Here is a 16,971-nt window from a genome sequence, read left to right on the forward strand (position 1 = left end):
TGGAGGTGGTTCAAGAATGGACAGTAAGGCAGCCAGTCTCACCAATGTCCTTGGAGAAAAACTCTTCAATGTGGCAGGACAAAACAAGCAATTTAAAAATACAGTTCCGGGCTGGGGATGTGGCTCAAGCGGTAGCGCGCTCACCTGGCATGCGTGCGGCCCGGGTTCTATTCTCAGCACCACATACAAACAAAGATGTTGTGTCCGCCAAATACTAAAAAATAAATGTTGAAATTCTCTCTCTCTCTACCTCTCTCTCACTCTCTCTTTAAAAAAAAAAATAATAATAAAAAAATAAAAATACAGTTCCAAGTTGGTGGTGTATGTTGGTGATTGGTTACACCCAATGTCTATTGTTTATGTCCAGTGAAGTGATGTAATTGCGATTGGGCATGTTCTTTGGGCATGTTCTTTGCTCATGTCCATGGAGCTGTGTCCCCTATCAATTGTAATTTATCATTGCTAAGCATGCCTATGGCTAGTTACCCTTCCAGACCTTATCAGTTGCAAGCAGACATGACTAAGCACTTCAACAGCTGCTGTTCCTTATGGCAAGCAACTTAGTGGGTCCCATCATGTCCCAGAATATCTATGGCAGCTGCTTATTACACTTTGGCTGGTCTGAAGTTTGCAATTCTTCTGCCTCAGCCTCCCATGTTGCTGGAATGACAGGCCTGCGCCACTGCACCGGCCTGGCTATGCTTCTCAAGGCTGTGTGTGTGTGTGTGTGTGTGTGTGCCCTGAAGCTCAGGATCAAATCTTGAGGTTTTTAAAAAGTAAAAATTATAGGGGATGGAGTTGTAGTTCAGTGGTAGAGTATGTGTAAAGATCTGGATTTAATCCCCAGCATCCTCCCCACAAAAAATTTTTTTAAAACTATAAGCTATGAACTGGGATGACACTGCCTACCTTGTTGGGGTGTCTAGAATGATTACATGGTACTAAAGTATAGTATTCCTTCTTCCCCAGTCTTTTTTATTTTTCATTTTGAGACAAGGTTTTGCTAAATTGCTGAAGCTGGCCTTAAACTTGCAATCCTCCTGACTCAATATCTGGAATAACTGGGATTATAGGTAGGTTCAATCATGCCTGGCGTGCGCGCTCGTGTGTATGTGTGTGTATGTGTGTGTGTGTGTATTAAATCCCAAAGCACATGTTCTTCATAATTGATTCTACTACTTTCTTGCTTTATCTGGTTATTCCTCATAAGACTTGGTTTTTCCACTTATAATATGGGAAGAACATATGGGCCTTTTCCTGTTGCAAATAATCAGCTGTTTCATAGCAGGCAGAAGAATCAAAAAATGCCATTACCCTGTTAATCAGGGTGTGAATACCAGTTTCTCTTCCTATCCTTTTGTTTACCATCTGACCTTATCTCCTTCCCTTTAGGATGGACCTCTGTCCCATCTACCCCATCTCTACTCTAGGTGAAGAGATTTTGAAGAAAAAGGACTGTCCCCAAAAGAGGAAATGTTTTGGCCTTATAAGTTGAGTAACTTCAAGAGAATTGCATTTTTCCCTTAATTTCCCACATCTATAAAACCAAGCCAAAGTTGGAAAGACAAGATCCTTAGGTGGATTTGTACATTACAGACAGCAAAATAATACAGATGACATAAAATCTTGGGTTCCTGGAAAATGGGAATTAGAGCCACATATAAAGAATTTACAGGCTCTAATTTGTTTTGCTATAAAAATACAATATATAGTTTAAATATTACAAATAGATTCTGCTCCAACTGTAGTTCTTTCCTAGAAAACCACCATGTCCTTCCCAGGATCTGAGACTAGTTTGGGCTGTGTAAGTAGTATTTGATTCTCTGGGCTCAACAGAACAAAGTTCAGTACTTTGGTGAATGATGTCAGAAACCATGTGGGCAGCATATTCATGGGATAGCATCTAGAGGGCACCTTTGTGGGGTAGGCTTGCAAATGGTAGAAAAGTGCTTTACCACTGAGCTACCAAAACCTCCTGAAGTTTCTCCCCTCCCACTGTACTGGGGATTGAATCCTGAATCCAGGATTCTGAGCTTCATCCCCAACTCATCTGCCTGCATATTTGTTTAATTTTGAGATAGGGGTCTCACTAAATTTTCAAGACTTTCCTCAAACTAAGCAGCTGCCATAGATATTCTGGGACATGATGGGACTAAGAGTCCCCAAGAGCTGCTTAGTAGCTAGAATTACAAGTATGCACCATCACACCCAGCCTGAAGTTTCTTTTGGTAAGTGAAATTTTACTGTATAATATCAACCAAAAACTTGTTGAAATTTTGTTCCAGATTTAATGGAAATAATCTTTGTGACTGTTTTATGTTCAAAATACTGATTTTTTTTTTAATTTTGGACTTCACTATTCTATATCTTCTAAATCAAGTATATTAACTGTTTTTCTGTATTCCAAGCATATTATTGTTGATACTTTTTTTTTTTTTTGGTACTGGGGATTGAACACTGGGGCACTCAACCACTGAGTCACACCTTAGTCCTATTTTGTATTTTATTTAGAGACAGGGTCTCACTGAATTGCTTAGTGCCTCACTTTTGCTGAGGCTAGTCTTGAACTCACAATCCTCCTGTCTCAGCCTTCCAAACTGCTGGGATTACAGGCGTGTACCACCACACCCAGCTGAATACTTTTTTTTTTTTTCTGTAAGAGTGTGTGTTCCAGAAAAATCCTCCACTATGATAGTTAACATAAATTAACATTCACAACTTTCAGGGATTAGGAAAGATTTTTCCTGTTAATAAAAGTAGTGGTTTCTTTGATTTGAGTTTGGGTTTTGTTTTGGTGCTAGGGATTGAACCTAGAGCCTCATGCTTACTAAGCAAGTGTTCTACCACTGATCTATACCTCCAGGCTAAAACATTTTACTCGTATATTTTGAACCTATGCTGTTGAAAGTTAATGATGACTTTTCCATTGGACTGGTAATGGAAAAACACCTAACTGCAGTAGGTTTAAGGGAATAGAGGAGAATTGGAATTGGAAATATCTATAGAAAATTCTTTGAGGAGGTCTGCTGTAAGGGGAAGCAGCGAAATTGGGTGGTAGCTGAAGAGAAATAGGGTGGGAGCAAAACATTTTATTTTAAAGCAGATAGCACAGCATATTCATTAGTATGTTGGTAATTCCGTACAGAATGAAAAACTGGTGACAGAAGAAAAAGGTGAATGTCATCATGCATGAGAAAAGGAATAAGATCCAGGACCCAGAAGGAGAGTTCATTCAGAATGCAAAGTGGAGCACACAGGTTCCATGCAGAGAGGTCTGCAGATGTGCTTGTGCTTGGGTACAGAAATTCTCTTTTCTCAGTAACAGAGAAATCAAATTCATCAGTTATCAGTGAGGTGGAAGAAAGGAGTTGTTGGAGACTTGGAGGAGGAGGAGAAGTTGTGAATTAGTCATTTAGGAAAATAAATGGACTAAGAAAAAGTAGGATAGCTGGGCAGCATGATTGGTCCACTTGAACTTATTGGTCACAAATTGAAAGCGAGAACAACTATCAGGGGCTGTGTGTTTTTCTCAGGCCACATCTGCTATGCAAGTACAGGCAGAGAGCAGACAGGGAGTTGGAATCAACTAGGTTTTATGTTTTATCAGAATGAAATAAAATGAGACGGAGCAAGACAGTTAATGGTATATACAAAGGACTGATCATATGATGGTCAGTGGTCTCTAAAATATATCAGCAAAAAGGGATATGAGGACTTTGGGGTAGGGGTGAGGGGTGAGGCAAGGGTTATAGAATCAAAAGATTAGGGAAGAGCTCTGTGATTTTCCATCAGAGATTAATAGTGGTGAGTCAAAAAGAGATAACTTTGTGTTCCCAGACAAAAGGTAGAAGAGTAGTTCTGAAGAGGAGCCCAGACAGGAAATGGGTCCATGCTCCTACAATAGGCTGGACATAATGGTTCCCCAAATGTGTCCAAGCCCTAATCCCTAGAAGTTGTGAATGTTAACTTATATGACAAAAGGGATTTTCAAAATGTGATTAAATTAAGCATCTTTTTTTTTTTAAGAGAAAGAGTTTATCAATATTTATTTTTCAGTTTTCGGTGGACACAACATCTTTATTTTATTGTATGTGGTGCTGAGGATCGAACCCAGCGCCCCACTCATGCCAGGCGAGCGCGTTATTGCTTGAGCCACATCCCCAGCCCCAAAATTAAGCATCTTGATGTAGAATGATTTTCTTGCATTATCCAGTTGGGTCCAATATAATTGCAACTTATTGTAAGAAAAATGTAGGAGTCACCAGTGTCTGAGAAAGTGATATCATGAAGAAAGAACAAATTGGATTACAGTACTTGGAAGACAGGAAGAGGCCACAGGCCAAAGAATACATTGAGTCACTGGAAATTGGCAAAAATTAAAAAAATAATAAATTTGTTGTGGTGTACACCAATTTGTGATAATTTGTTACAGGAACAAATGGAAACTGATAGACTGAAGAAGAATAAGGGTATAGAAGAGAGGCCCAGGAAGCAGCTTTCTGATCTCCCAAATAAGTCTGAAAAAGATTTGAAAGAGACCAAATGGGCAGCTCTGTGTCACTCAGTAAGAGGTGAAGGAGAGGTGCAGCCTGGTAGAATTATGATGCCACCCTATGAAGATATCAAATAAAAGGGTCTCTGAGGCAAGATTTCTGCTTCCCCTAGTAAATATTTGATACTATTCAATTGTAAAAAGCAAATTGCAGGCCCACATACACGCCATGTTTTTAAAAATACGTACAAACATTCATATCTGTGTAGTTAAGGAGAGTTCTGACTGCTGAATGCCACATGACCAATCCCCTCACCTTCTCAGTCTTTCAATTGTACCCTACATAAAATCAACCACACATAACCACACAACCACCCCTCATCAATCTATTTTTTCCATAACATCTTTCCATATCACCTTATAACATACTATGTCATTTATTTCTATTTAGATTGCTTGTTTCCCCCACTAGAATTTAACAAGAATCACTGAAAGGGCAATGATTTGGGAGTAACGTCTTGAAGAGCTCCTGCTATGAGTGAACTTCGGAACTGAGACAGAAGATATCGAGTGGTAAGTATTAATTTCATAATTTTTTTTTAATGGTGGTATTTACGTCCTTCTCCCCCAGCGGAATTTTAACATAAAAAAAATCATAACAGGTATTACTAAAATAATTCTTAGGCGTTTGTAAGAAAAAGCCTGGAGGATAACTTTAAATACCACTTTGCAAGGAGCGGCGAACAGCACCGTGGACAAATGCCTACACCACTGCTCAGCACACTCATCCCGGGCGCCGCCGGAAGTAGGTGCCGGAAGTGGGCTGTCCCGCGCGCGGTTCGCTGGTACTTGTAGTTGGGGGCCCATGGAGAGGGCACGGGTCAGTTTGCGGATTACTGCGTTGTCAGGTGTGGGATCTCACGTGGGAGGTGAGACGGGGCCGGCTGCCTTCGCGGCTGGCAGAGGTGTCACGGATCAGGGTCGTGGGCCTCTGGTGAGGTGCTGGGCCGCCGAGATCGGAAGCCGGGCGAGAAGCCATAGGAGAGTGCGACCCGCGGAGGGCAACTCAGGGCCGCACATGTGTCTGGGCGCCGCATTCCGAGCAGTGGCGCCCCCTGGGCTGGGCCACACAGAGGCAAGGCCTCTACCGCAAAGGAGGCCTGGCCCCTGAGGGCCCCTCCTCTCGTGTGGCTGATCCCTGGCCTGGGCCTGCATGGGAGCTTTGTGGTTGGCTACATCGGCCTTTTCCATGCTAGTGAATGGCCTTAATCCAAGGAGTTGTTCTGTGGACATTAGGCAGTTGAGAAGGGCTCCCTATGGGACCCAGGTTTCTGCTCCACAGCACCATCCTCGCTGAAAAAATGTTACATCTGAACCCCTGTACCCCAGAAATGAATCAGGTTGCAGAGAAAAAGAATGGCGTCTTGTGTATCCAAAAACCCCATCTCAGAGGCGATCTATATAACCTGAGAGCTCCTACTCTAACCAGAACTTTATGGCAGAAATTGGGAAGTCTGAGGGAAAAGGCTTTTAGATGCAGACAGCTACCGAATTTGCTCACTCTCACGTGCTTTGAGACTTGGCCTGTTTGTTCCAAAGCCCTGAGGAGAGGGGTAAGAGAACTGCAGGGAATGCGAGAGGAAGGATTGACTGATAACAAGAGCTGAGTAACTTTTTCCAGTGTTGGACCGGTTAGTCTGTGTCCTACAAGGTGGGCTTGGTTTTTATGGATTTTTCTCTGCCTTTCCAGGAATCTGCATTTCCCTGAGAGGAAGATATGACAAAGTTCCAGGTGAGTTGGAGTTTTTCCTAAAATTCCTTTCTGAAATTAAACATAACCTTTTTTTTTTTCCCTTGGGACAAAGAGAACATGTGCATGAAAGCTTGGCTAGTGTTAGATCCTGTGTCTGTACTGTACTGTATTTATTTTCCTCTCCCTCATCCTTTTTTTTTTCCTTTGTCAAAAAGTTCAGTATGAGAAACATATATTTCTGATTATATTTTATACTGCCCTTCTTCTTTACATTTGGTCTGCTCTTCAGAGTACCTGCATGTGCACTTCTACCGAAAGACCACAGAGCATCTTTGCCTGGTCCTTTCAAAGCTAAACTTTTCCTGCCAGACATTTCACTCACATCCTGTTAGTTAACTTTCTGTTGCTGTGAGAAAATGCCTGATGTAATCAATTTATAAGGAAGAAATATTTATTTTGGCTTACAGTTTCAGAGGTTTCAATCCCACAGTTGCCTGTGGGCCTGTGACAGCACAGTGCATCATGGTGGGAGAGCAAGGTAGAGGAATTCTCTTCATCTCATGGCAGGCAGGTCACAAAGAGGTGAAGGGGCTGAGATTCCAATACTACCTCCAAGGGCATGCCCCCAGTAACATAGTCTTGCTTCCACTAGGCCCCACCTTCTCAAAGTTCACTACCTCACAGGCTGTCTTTTAGCATATGAACCTTTGGGAGACACACAAGATCCAAACTATAAACTATAGCATGTTGAAAGTCATTCAGAGCTACTGTATGTCCAGTCCAGTGCTAAATAGTCTCAGGAAAACAAATAGAATGATAAACTATGGTGCTTTTTTCTTCAAGGAACGCACTTCTTGATGAGCATATTATGTGTACTCAAAACATATGCATATTAATGATGACCATTTATAATTGTGAAAGAATGAAAAATATTAGAACATTAGTTAAATGTCAGCACAGTGATAACAAAATCACTGCTACAAATGCTCCTCACCTAGGCGCTGCATCAGAATCATCTAGGTTTCCAAGAATTAAGGTTCTTAGCCCTTCCCTGCAGACCTACTGAAAGGAGACTCTCATTCCTCCTTGTTATCTGAAGATTTATTGTGAAATAATAATACTCCACATACTTGATGTTAGTAAGTATGGTAGGTAAGATGACTACCTAACCAGATAATTTACGCTCTGGTTGCTATGTTCCCTTCCACCAACATGTCTACTAAATTGATAACAGTGAATGTAGATTTACCAAGTAGCACTTCTTAAAAAAAAAAAAAAATTGTCTCTGTAAAACCATGTGTAGATAGTTACCTAAAGATTGACAGAATCATGAGTGTTTGAGATGGAAATGGTCAGCCCACTCTCTGTCAGGGTGCTGGTGTTTTATGGCTGCAGAGAGCTGTGACTCAGAGAAAGCCTTGTTCTTTGTTGCAAAGAACAGCAGAGCCAGAAATAAACTCCATGTTTTTCAGATCCAAGCTGTTCTTTCTCCATAACTAAATAGGTCATCACACCTGAAGTTATTTGAATAAAATATCAGGCTACATTTTTTTTTTTTTCCAATGAGATGGGGTCCTCTGTGTTGCCCAAGTTGGCCTCAAACTCCTGGGTTCAAATGATCCTGTTGCCTGATACCACAGGCCTATGCCTCTATGTTGGGCTCAGATTGCATTTTAAGGAAAAAAAAAAAAAGAGAGAGAGAGAGAGAGAATTCTCTCTCTCTCTCTCTCTCTCTCTCTCTCTCTCTCTCTCTCTCTCTCTAATTTAAGAATTGATTCTTAACACCACCAGCAGTAGAAGCCTCTTTTTGTGTCCTGGTTTACAGGAAGAGACCATTAGCCTTATAAAAATCTGTGTATATGGAGGATAGTAATCTTCCTGGAGGTACAGAGAGCATTGAAAATGTTTAAGGACTTCAAGAGAGATTAACATGCACAAGACCCTGTGTTCAGTATATTTTTCTCCCTTCTACCTATTCCCCTATAATTATTCAATGTTGATGTAGTTAGGGACTGCAGGCATAGTAAATTTTGAGATTCTGGTATGTTAAGTAATATGTTAAGTATGTTAACTTATGTTAAATAATAATTTTTTTAATTTAAAGAAAGCACTTTATTCTACCACATATACTTATTGTTTTCTGTATTCCAGACATCGTCTTTGTGTGTGCCAAAAGGCAGCCCCAGTTTAACCCTTTTCTCCCTCTGCAACCTTGGATAAGTCACTTCATTATGAACCTTGGTTTCTCATCTATAAAATTGGGGTGTCTGGCTTGATGATCTCTAGGGTCTCTTTATTTGTTGCACTTCATTAGTCATTTAAATTGAAGGTGGCCAGGCATGGTGGGGCACACCTGTAATCCCAGCAACTTGGAAGCCAAGGCAGGAGGATTGCAAATTTGAAGCCAGCTTTAGCAACTTAGCAAGGCCCTAAGCAACTTAGTGAAACCCTGTCTCAAAAAATAAAACGGGCTGTGGATGTAACTCAGAAGTAAAGCAATCCTGGGTTTATTCCTCCGTTCCAAAAAAGAAAAGAATTGAATGTGAATTTATAAACTTCCATCTTTTAGATTCCAAGTTGGTTGTGTTAATTGCTAGGGATTTAAAGATTAGTTGAGTGTGACCTCTGTCCTTCACAATCTTACAGCCAATTTGGGAGACAGATTTAATAGCTATATCAGAGATGTGAAAGATGCTCTGAGGTCTTAAAGAAAGAAGCACCTGGCTTATCTGCCTGCTTCAGAAGGGGCTTGCTGATTATCCTGAGATAAAGGAATTCCAAAATGATGTGAGAAATCCAAGTCAGGGTAGAAGCAACGTGAAAAGAACTATGCTAGACTAGAACATGCTGGGTTTAGATGGTTCCAAGTAATCTACTGTGACTACGCCACTTATCAGCTTCTGCATTACTGTGTCCTGCCTCTCAGTAAATTGTTATATCAAGCTGGGAGGCATCTGGAATGGAAGTTGAGAGCCATGGGATAACCTGTCTGGAGTAATGAGAATTTTAACATTTGTCAGGTGAAAATAGGAAACTACTGGTCCTATGACCTTCCTCTTTGACCAGCCTGCAGGATATTGAGAACACTTTCCCACTGTATGCAGAAGTTCAGTCTTGGGGGCGACTCATTAGCTTCACTGATACCAAGGAAGACTGTTTATTATTTAGATTCTTTTAGTCTCAACTCTCTCTTGCTGTAAAAGGAGCATTACTTTTTTTCCCCTTCTGCCCTCCCCTTCCTCTCACTTGGTCCTCTCTTGTAATATTTCTCATCCTGGAATTTTCAGTCTTCTACAGTTAATAATCCACCCACATCCTTTTCATTCTTGGCATGGATTTCCCCCTGCCACTTTGTTTACAGGATCTTAAAAACTACTAAGTCTGACTATGGACTGAAAGACAATAAAACTTGTTCTGTGAAAATTTGGTAAGAAGTTATTGTGGTCTAAGGTTTATTTTAAAAACGATGACCTTACTAAGACATTGGTAATGGAGGAGAGAGAACACATTGGAAGGAAATTCAAAGGATAGAACTGACAAGATCTGAAGTGGTTTGAATATTGTTGAGGTAGAGAAGGACGCTTAAACAATCCAGGTGACTAGTGGAAAGGGATAAAAATTGAAAGAAAAGATAATTGATGGATCTGAATCTGAAGAAAGAGGAAGGGATTCAACCTAGAGTACCCAAAGAGAGATTAGCTTGAGCAGAAAGAAACCTTTCTAAAGTGGGAAAGAAAATGTCTGGTTGAGAGGAGTGACTGATTGCTCTCCTCCTCACTGCCCCCAGCCCAGTGCAGGGGATTGAATTCAGAGGCTCATGCAAAGCCAGGTTAAGTGCTCTCCCCCATCCCCCAGCTCTACCCCAAAGAATCCACTTGCTTGATATTCACTGGGCCCTGCTTCACTAGAGGCTATGGTGATGGAGCACTAAGGCATCATTCTCCACTTCTTCTTTGTCCCACCTTTGCCCAGGCTTCTGTTGCCTAACCTTTTAGGCAGAGTGGAGACACAGTCATTGAAAGGAGAGCTTGAGAGAAAGCTTCTACTCTCCTCATTTTTACTTTGTCCACTGGTGACTAGTTGGGTAAGTCACATGTCTCCTGCATGGCAGGCCCAGCTGTCCTCAATTTCTGAGGAGGGAGTAGTGGTGTCTCCTCAGCCTCAGGTGGAAGTTGTCTAGGCTAATCAAATTCATGAGGTAATGCTGCCTTCTCAAAGGTATTGTGGACTTCCTGGCCCATAATTTAGGTTTCATTTGACTCATTGTTTTTAATATATTCTATCACTTTGCTTTTCAAAGTGTGCCTTAACTAATGCCAGCCCACGAACCATGCAGACATAAGTATAGAGAGCAAATTGTTTATTAAAAAACAGAATCCTGGTCCTTCACAGCAGATAGTTTGAAAAGTATTGCACTATCAGACAGAACCCTGGAGAGAAACAATCATCTGAAATTAAATGAATAAGTAATTGGATTCCTTTTATGTCCCAGCCTGTTTGAGGCCTTAGGAATGCAGCAAAGAATGACAACCTCTCTGTCCCAGGAAACTTACATCTTAGGGGAAGAGACAGTAAATAATGAGGTAAGATAGAAGTAGAATGAAGAAATTTAATTGGGAAAGTGATTAGCTGGTCAAGGAAATGCTTTTCTGAGGAGACAGTAGGTGGGCTGAGACCAAAATGATAAGGAACTGGGATGAAGGTGTGAAAAAGCACATTTGGGACAAAGAGGGAAGCTAGTGCAAAGGCCTTGAGAATGAATTTGATGTGGTTCAGGAACCTGCAAGGTTGCTGAGAGCAAGTATAATATTAAGAAAGGAGTATGTACAGCTGAGGTTGGGGAAATGACAGGTATTGAACTGCTGATTACCAGTGACCCAAGTTCCATTTCCCAGATGTAAAGATTAAACACTGAAGCAAGTGTAGAAAGCAAGTTTTATTTAAAGAATAATAATAAACTTCTCTCTAGAGGAATAAAGGGCCAAAGCTGGTATTCTGATATCCAAAGTAGGAGTGTCCTATACCTTTTAAACATTTTAGATTTTCTTTGTTCTGCCCTCTTCTCTTATCTTGTTCCTTCATTTTCCCATCCTGCCTACATGACTAGTGACCTGATTAGTTGGGAGGTGGTGGAGTGCCGGTGGGATGGCCAAAAGGTGAGAAACAGATGGGCTAGAAGGGCCAAAGATGGAGTGATACTGGGCAGGAAGGGAGCTATAGCCCAGGAGGCATTAATTAACAGCTCCCTGTCTACTCAGGAGGTGCTTGTTAACAACCTTTTGGGAGGAACAGTATAGATTGGTAATGTTGGTAATAGGTGGAGAAAGGTCTCTAGAGGCATTAGCATTTCAATCCACCAGAAGCAGTCTCCAACTTCCCAGACCCTAACTCAGCTTTCATTTTCCCCATCACCTGTCTACACTAACTAACTAACTGCCAGTCCTTAATCATTGCTTTAGTACTGGCTCTGCAGAAGCTTCCAAGCCAAGATGAAGGGTCTGGATTTTATTTGATGTTCACTGAAAAGCCTTGGAAGGTCTCATTCCTGGTTTGTGATTTTCAAAAATCACGATAACTGCTGTATGGCAAAATTTTACGTTCACAGGAGTGAAAGTAGAAATAGAATGATTAAAAGTTTGGTGCATGTGGAAGAAGACCACCCCTCAGGCTGTAGCAAAAACAATGCAGTGGCCCTAGAACTGCAGCTCAGCAGCAGAGCACTTGCAGAGTGCTTGCCTAGCATTTGTGAGGTACTAGGTTCGATCCTCAGCACAAAATAAAAAATAAACAAATAAAATAAAGGCATTATTCCCATCTATAACTACAAAAAACAATTTTTTTAAAAAAAAAGCAATACAGGATGGAGAGACATGTTCTAGAGTGAGCAGGGGTGAGAGTTTGTGATGAATGAAATGGAAAGAGTGAAGGAATAAAAGACTAAACTATTCTTGATTATAGTTATTGTGATTTAATGAAAATTGGCTCAATGGAGTTTAACAAATGCAAGGTCAGAATGTGGGGTCAGTTGTTGCTAGTGTTGAGGTTGTCAGGATAATGGTGAGAATGGGATTTGAGAAATTATATTCCATCTATGTATGATATATCATAGTGCATAAATACATTCTACTGTCATTTTTTTAAAAAAGACAACATAGCAATGACCATGAGATGACAATGACAAGGAAAAATGGAATAGCTGATAGCTTGAGCTTGGATGGGTAGTGGGCAAGAGGGGAAAATTTGAATGGAAGTAGCAAAGTAGCTGGAAAAGGAAAGATTTTCCAACACAACTTGATTTAGCTTGCTCAGATCCCTGATCTGCAAACTTCTCAACTCTTCTCACCTTTTCCATTGCTACCAATTTCACTCTTCCAGGGCATTTGTGCAGTAGTTGTTGGTTCCTAATATTTTAGGAACCAGTAACATTCATAGATGTGTGTATGGTTTCACTGAGGAAGAGTGCAGTTACCTGGATCTTGCTTAGAGGAAGCTGTACAGAGTTGTGATGGTGGAAAATTACAGGAACTTGGTCTCAGTGGGTAAGAACATTACAAACCTGAACATTGCTTATTGGAGTCTTTGTTTCCTAATTCTTTTTTATACCAAAGGATATTTTCTAATTATCCTAAGCAGTTGAAGAACTTTATTAAGAATTGAGACTAGTGAGTGGCTTCACTGAATCCTTTTCAGAACCCAGACGTGTTCCTTTTTTATAAACCAGGGATTGGGGTTTATACCTGTGGGTTTAATCCCTAGTACCAAAAACTAAAATAAATAAATAAAGTAGTGAAAAAAAATGTGTTGCTTACTAAATGTATCCAAGGGTAATAGTTAGATGAATTATTATGAATCACAGAAAAGATAATACATCCTGTTGATAAAGAATTTTTAATTAGTTGAGAAGATGAATAGACACATACTAGGTTAAGTCATGTGAAATTACCATTTTGTAGTCAAAAACAGACACCACAAAAATGACTGAAAAGAAGCATACTGTTGTGGTGGCTCTTTAGGGTTTCCCTGCCTCAGTCTGTGGCAGATTCCTGGTTCTTCTTCTCTTGGTAAGTGTGGCTCTTCATTCATTATTCCAGCTAAACCTAGAGAGGAGGTTGAAAAATACTTCTGAGTGGTAAGAATCGTGTATTTTCATGTCCTAGGCCTGTGCTTTACATAGGCACCAAAATTGCTTACTTGGAGCAATAAAGCAAAACTTTCATAAGGAAGTATTTTAATTTTTTATTTTGTTTTGGTACTGGGGATTGACCCCAGGGGTGCTTTACCACTGAGCAACATCCCTAGTCCTTTTTGTCTTTTATTTTGAGACAGCATCTTTCTAAGTTGCTGAAGGTCTCACTAAATTGCTGAGGCTGGCCTTGGGACTTAAGATCCTCTCTATTGCCTCAGCCTCCCAGGCCACTGAGATTTCAGGCATGTGCCACCACACCTGGCTTGACTTTGTGATTTTGAAATGGGGTATCTCTGTGTTTCCCAGGCTGGACTTGGACTTTGGGCTCAAGAGATCCTCCTGCCTCAGCCGCCCAAGTAGCTGGGACACACCTATAGGTGTGTGCCACTATGCTGGCTTGTTTGTCCCCTTCAGAGTTTTTCCTTTTTCTTTTCTTTCTTTCTTTCTTTTTTCCTCTTCCAGAGTATTTACTGTTATCAGTTTTATTAATGGGTTTTACAGTGTTAACCTTTTCTTGAAATTCTTTGCCTTGTATGAGGTCATAGTTTTCCTGTTTCCTCCAGCCTCCTTCATATTTCTTTTTGCTGCAGATTTACTTTCTTCTGAATTTGGAAATCCCAGAGGGCTGTTTTGTTTTTACAGTTCTGGAGATTGAACCCAGAGCTCACAGATGGCTAGGGTAAATGCTCTATCATAAGGTACACTCCAAGCCTGCCTTTTTTGTTGTTGTTTGTTTGTTTGTTTTTGTTGTTGTTGTGTGGTGCTGGGATTGAACCCAGGGACTTGTGCATTCTACCAACTGAGCTATATCCCCAGCCCCTGTTTTTTTGTTTTTGTTTGTTTGTTTGGTACTGGGGATTGAACTCAGGGGTACTGGACCACTGAGCCACATCCCCAGACCTATTTTTTATTTTATTTAGAGACAGGATCTCTCTGAGTTGCTTAGTGCCTCACTTTTGCTGAGGCTGGCTTTGAACTCATGACCCTCCTGTCTCAGCCTCCCAAGCCACTGGGATTACAGGTGTGCACCATGGCACCCCGCCCCCTGTTTGGTTTTTGATCACTATACATCCCATCACTATATGGAAATGATTCACAACCATTTCTTCCTAAGGAGACAAATTGAATTAAATTTCTCTCCAACAGAAATTAAGTACTAAGGAATAAGGTTTTGCCAAGTAGAATTGCTTTAGAGGACTAAAAACCAAGTGTAATGTGTTAAGAACAAATTCTCATCCCTTTGGGGGTGATGTTGCTCCTCTTGAGAATGCATACTGTGTGTAGATATTTGAATAAAAAGATAATATATATTTAAAAGGCTTCAACTACCTTTCTGTTTTGATAGCCCTGATGTCTTTATTTTTCTATCCTCATATTAAACTCTACTCCCATGTGTTTTCTTGGCCATGGATAGATACACTTGAATATCCAGGGCTACTTCAAATTCAGAGTGTTGAAAATTTTAAAGACTTTTCCTTTTTAACTTCTTATATTCTTACTTTCGTTTTTCCAGTCTCCTGGTTTAGAAATAGGCCTTTATTAAGTTTCTTTCTCCCCATCCTCAGTATCTGCAAATTTCACTATGTGTGCATGCACTTGTGCTTGCACTTGAAGGACCACAGGAAAACAGACTTAGCTGAAAAGAAGGGTGAACTTGGCAGCAGAGAACAATGCTCCATAGACCACAGGACACAAAAGACCTCAAAAGTCAGGCAGGGAGCTTAGCCTCTACACCAGCAACTAGGGTAATTCTGGCTTTTTATCCAAAAATGGCAGATAAGTGACATTTAAGGGAGAAAAGTCACTGGGCATGGCCACACTGGCCTGTAATCCCTGTAACCCAGGAGGCTGAGGCAGAAGGATCACAAGTTTAAGGCCAGCCTCGGCAATTTAGTGAGGCCCTAAGCAATTTAGCAAGACCCTGTCTTAAAATAAAAAATTAAAATTAAAAGGGCTAGGGATGTGGTTCAGTGGTTGAGCACCCCTGCATTCAATCCTTGGTACCAAAAATAAATAAATACATAAATAAATAAGGGAGACAAGTCTATGTATAATACCTAATTTGAGCTTGAAAACTGAAGTTAACAATCTAATTTTTACTATAATTCAAACATTAAGTGCAGCTGAACTCTGTGGGGCTTAAGTGTGCTAGTAGGAGGTAGAGGAGGACAGTGGGAAGTTGGAGAATAAGTACCCAGACACAGTTAGATAAAAATAATAACTTCTAAGTTCTACAGAACAGTGAGGTGACTACACTTCACAATAGTCAATTATATACTTTATGATACCTGGAAGAGAAGAGCTTGAAGTCTTCAAACACAAAGCAATGATAAAGAGATGGAAACATAAATTACCCTCATTTTCTTAGTACATACTCTGTGTGTGTGTGTGTGTGTGTGTGTGTTGAAATATCATACTGTACCCTATAAATTTGTACAATTTAAATAATTTTAAATGCTAAGGAGGTAGCTCAGTGGTAGGGCATTTACATAGCATGTGCAAGCAAGGTAAAAATAATAATTTAAGTGATAATAAATTTAAAATAGCTTAAAGTAAACCAAAAAATCAGTGGCTAGGGTGTGGCTCTGTGGTGGAGTTCATCCATAAGGTCCTGGGTTCAATCCTTTGATTAATTATCCCATGGCTCTGGTTCCTGATTGGTTTTGCCATTTAAGATTTTTTTTTTTTTTGATGTTCAAACCTATATGAAACCTTTTACTAAGCCTTCCACTTGACCCCCCCTTTCAAAGCTCTCTATTTATATCTCACAGTCTCAGACCCAGTGACATATTCTTTTATATGTTCTTCTTTTAACCATTGGATGTTCAAGTCTGATTTTTTTCCTTGTTTCCAGCTAGGTTCCTGGAGAGAGCCAGCTATCTAACACAGACATCCATCAGTATCCATAGATTTGTTCCAGGGTCCCTCCAGATACCAAGATCTGAGGATGCTCAAAACTCATGAAATGACTTAGTATCTACATGTAAGCTATGCACATCCTCCTGCAAACCTTACATGATTTCTAATACAATATAAATTCTAGATAAATTGTTGTTTTGCTATATTATCTAGGGAATAATGACAAGAAGAAAATTTGCACATGTTCAGTTACAGGCACGTTTTTTTTTCCCAGATATTTTTCATCCACAATTGGTTGAATCCATGAATGTGGAACCCACAGACATGGGAGACTGACTCTATTTTCAGTGCTGTATGTACATAGTCAATATTTAATAATTGACTACTGCAGAATTTAGTAGAGAAGAAACTTTTTTTCCTCAATGTTGAGAAATTATTATACATTAATTCTTTGTATTATTGCAGGTTTTTTGGTGGTGATTGTGGTTTTGTTGTTGTTGTTTTTTGTTTTGTGTTTTTTCAGTGCTGGGATTGAATCCAGGGGTGCTTTAACATAAAGTTACCTACCCAGCACTTTTTATTTTTTGTTTTGAGACAGGGTCTCCCTAAGTTGCCCCAGCTAGCCTTAGGCTGGCCTTGAACTTGCTATCCTCCTGCCTCACCCTCTTGAGCCATTGAAAT

General features: G+C 40.3%; 1 protein-coding gene and 1 long non-coding RNA gene across 6 annotated transcripts in view; one reads left to right on the top strand and one right to left on the bottom strand.

The window, feature by feature from the left end:
• Positions 1-5,310: 5,310 nt before the first annotated feature.
• Positions 5,311-16,971, top strand: part of Znf239 (zinc finger protein 239) — a 30,980-nt gene continuing 19,319 nt past the window's right edge. Inside the window, exons 1-2 of one of the 5 annotated variants that reach the window (XM_046458414.2) lie at positions 5,311-5,400; positions 6,243-6,284. The gene's annotated coding sequence lies outside the window, so the exon portion shown is untranslated. The other 4 variants (XM_046458413.2, XM_046458415.2, XM_046458416.2 and 1 more) reach the window with 4 other exon arrangements.
• LOC131424687 (uncharacterized) overlaps positions 13,115-16,971 on the bottom strand; it is a 98,984-nt gene continuing 95,127 nt past the window's right edge. Inside the window, exon 5 of the long non-coding RNA XR_009228100.1 lies at positions 13,115-13,342. This is a non-coding gene — a long non-coding RNA (uncharacterized LOC131424687). The remainder of the gene's footprint in view (positions 13,343-16,971) is intronic.

Source organism: Marmota monax, unplaced genomic scaffold (assembly GCF_021218885.2).
Source record: "Marmota monax isolate L192 unplaced genomic scaffold, Marmota_monax_Labrador192_F-V1.1 WCK01_AAM20220418_F8-fsc00161, whole genome shotgun sequence".
NCBI classification, from domain to species: domain Eukaryota; kingdom Metazoa; phylum Chordata; class Mammalia; order Rodentia; family Sciuridae; genus Marmota; species Marmota monax.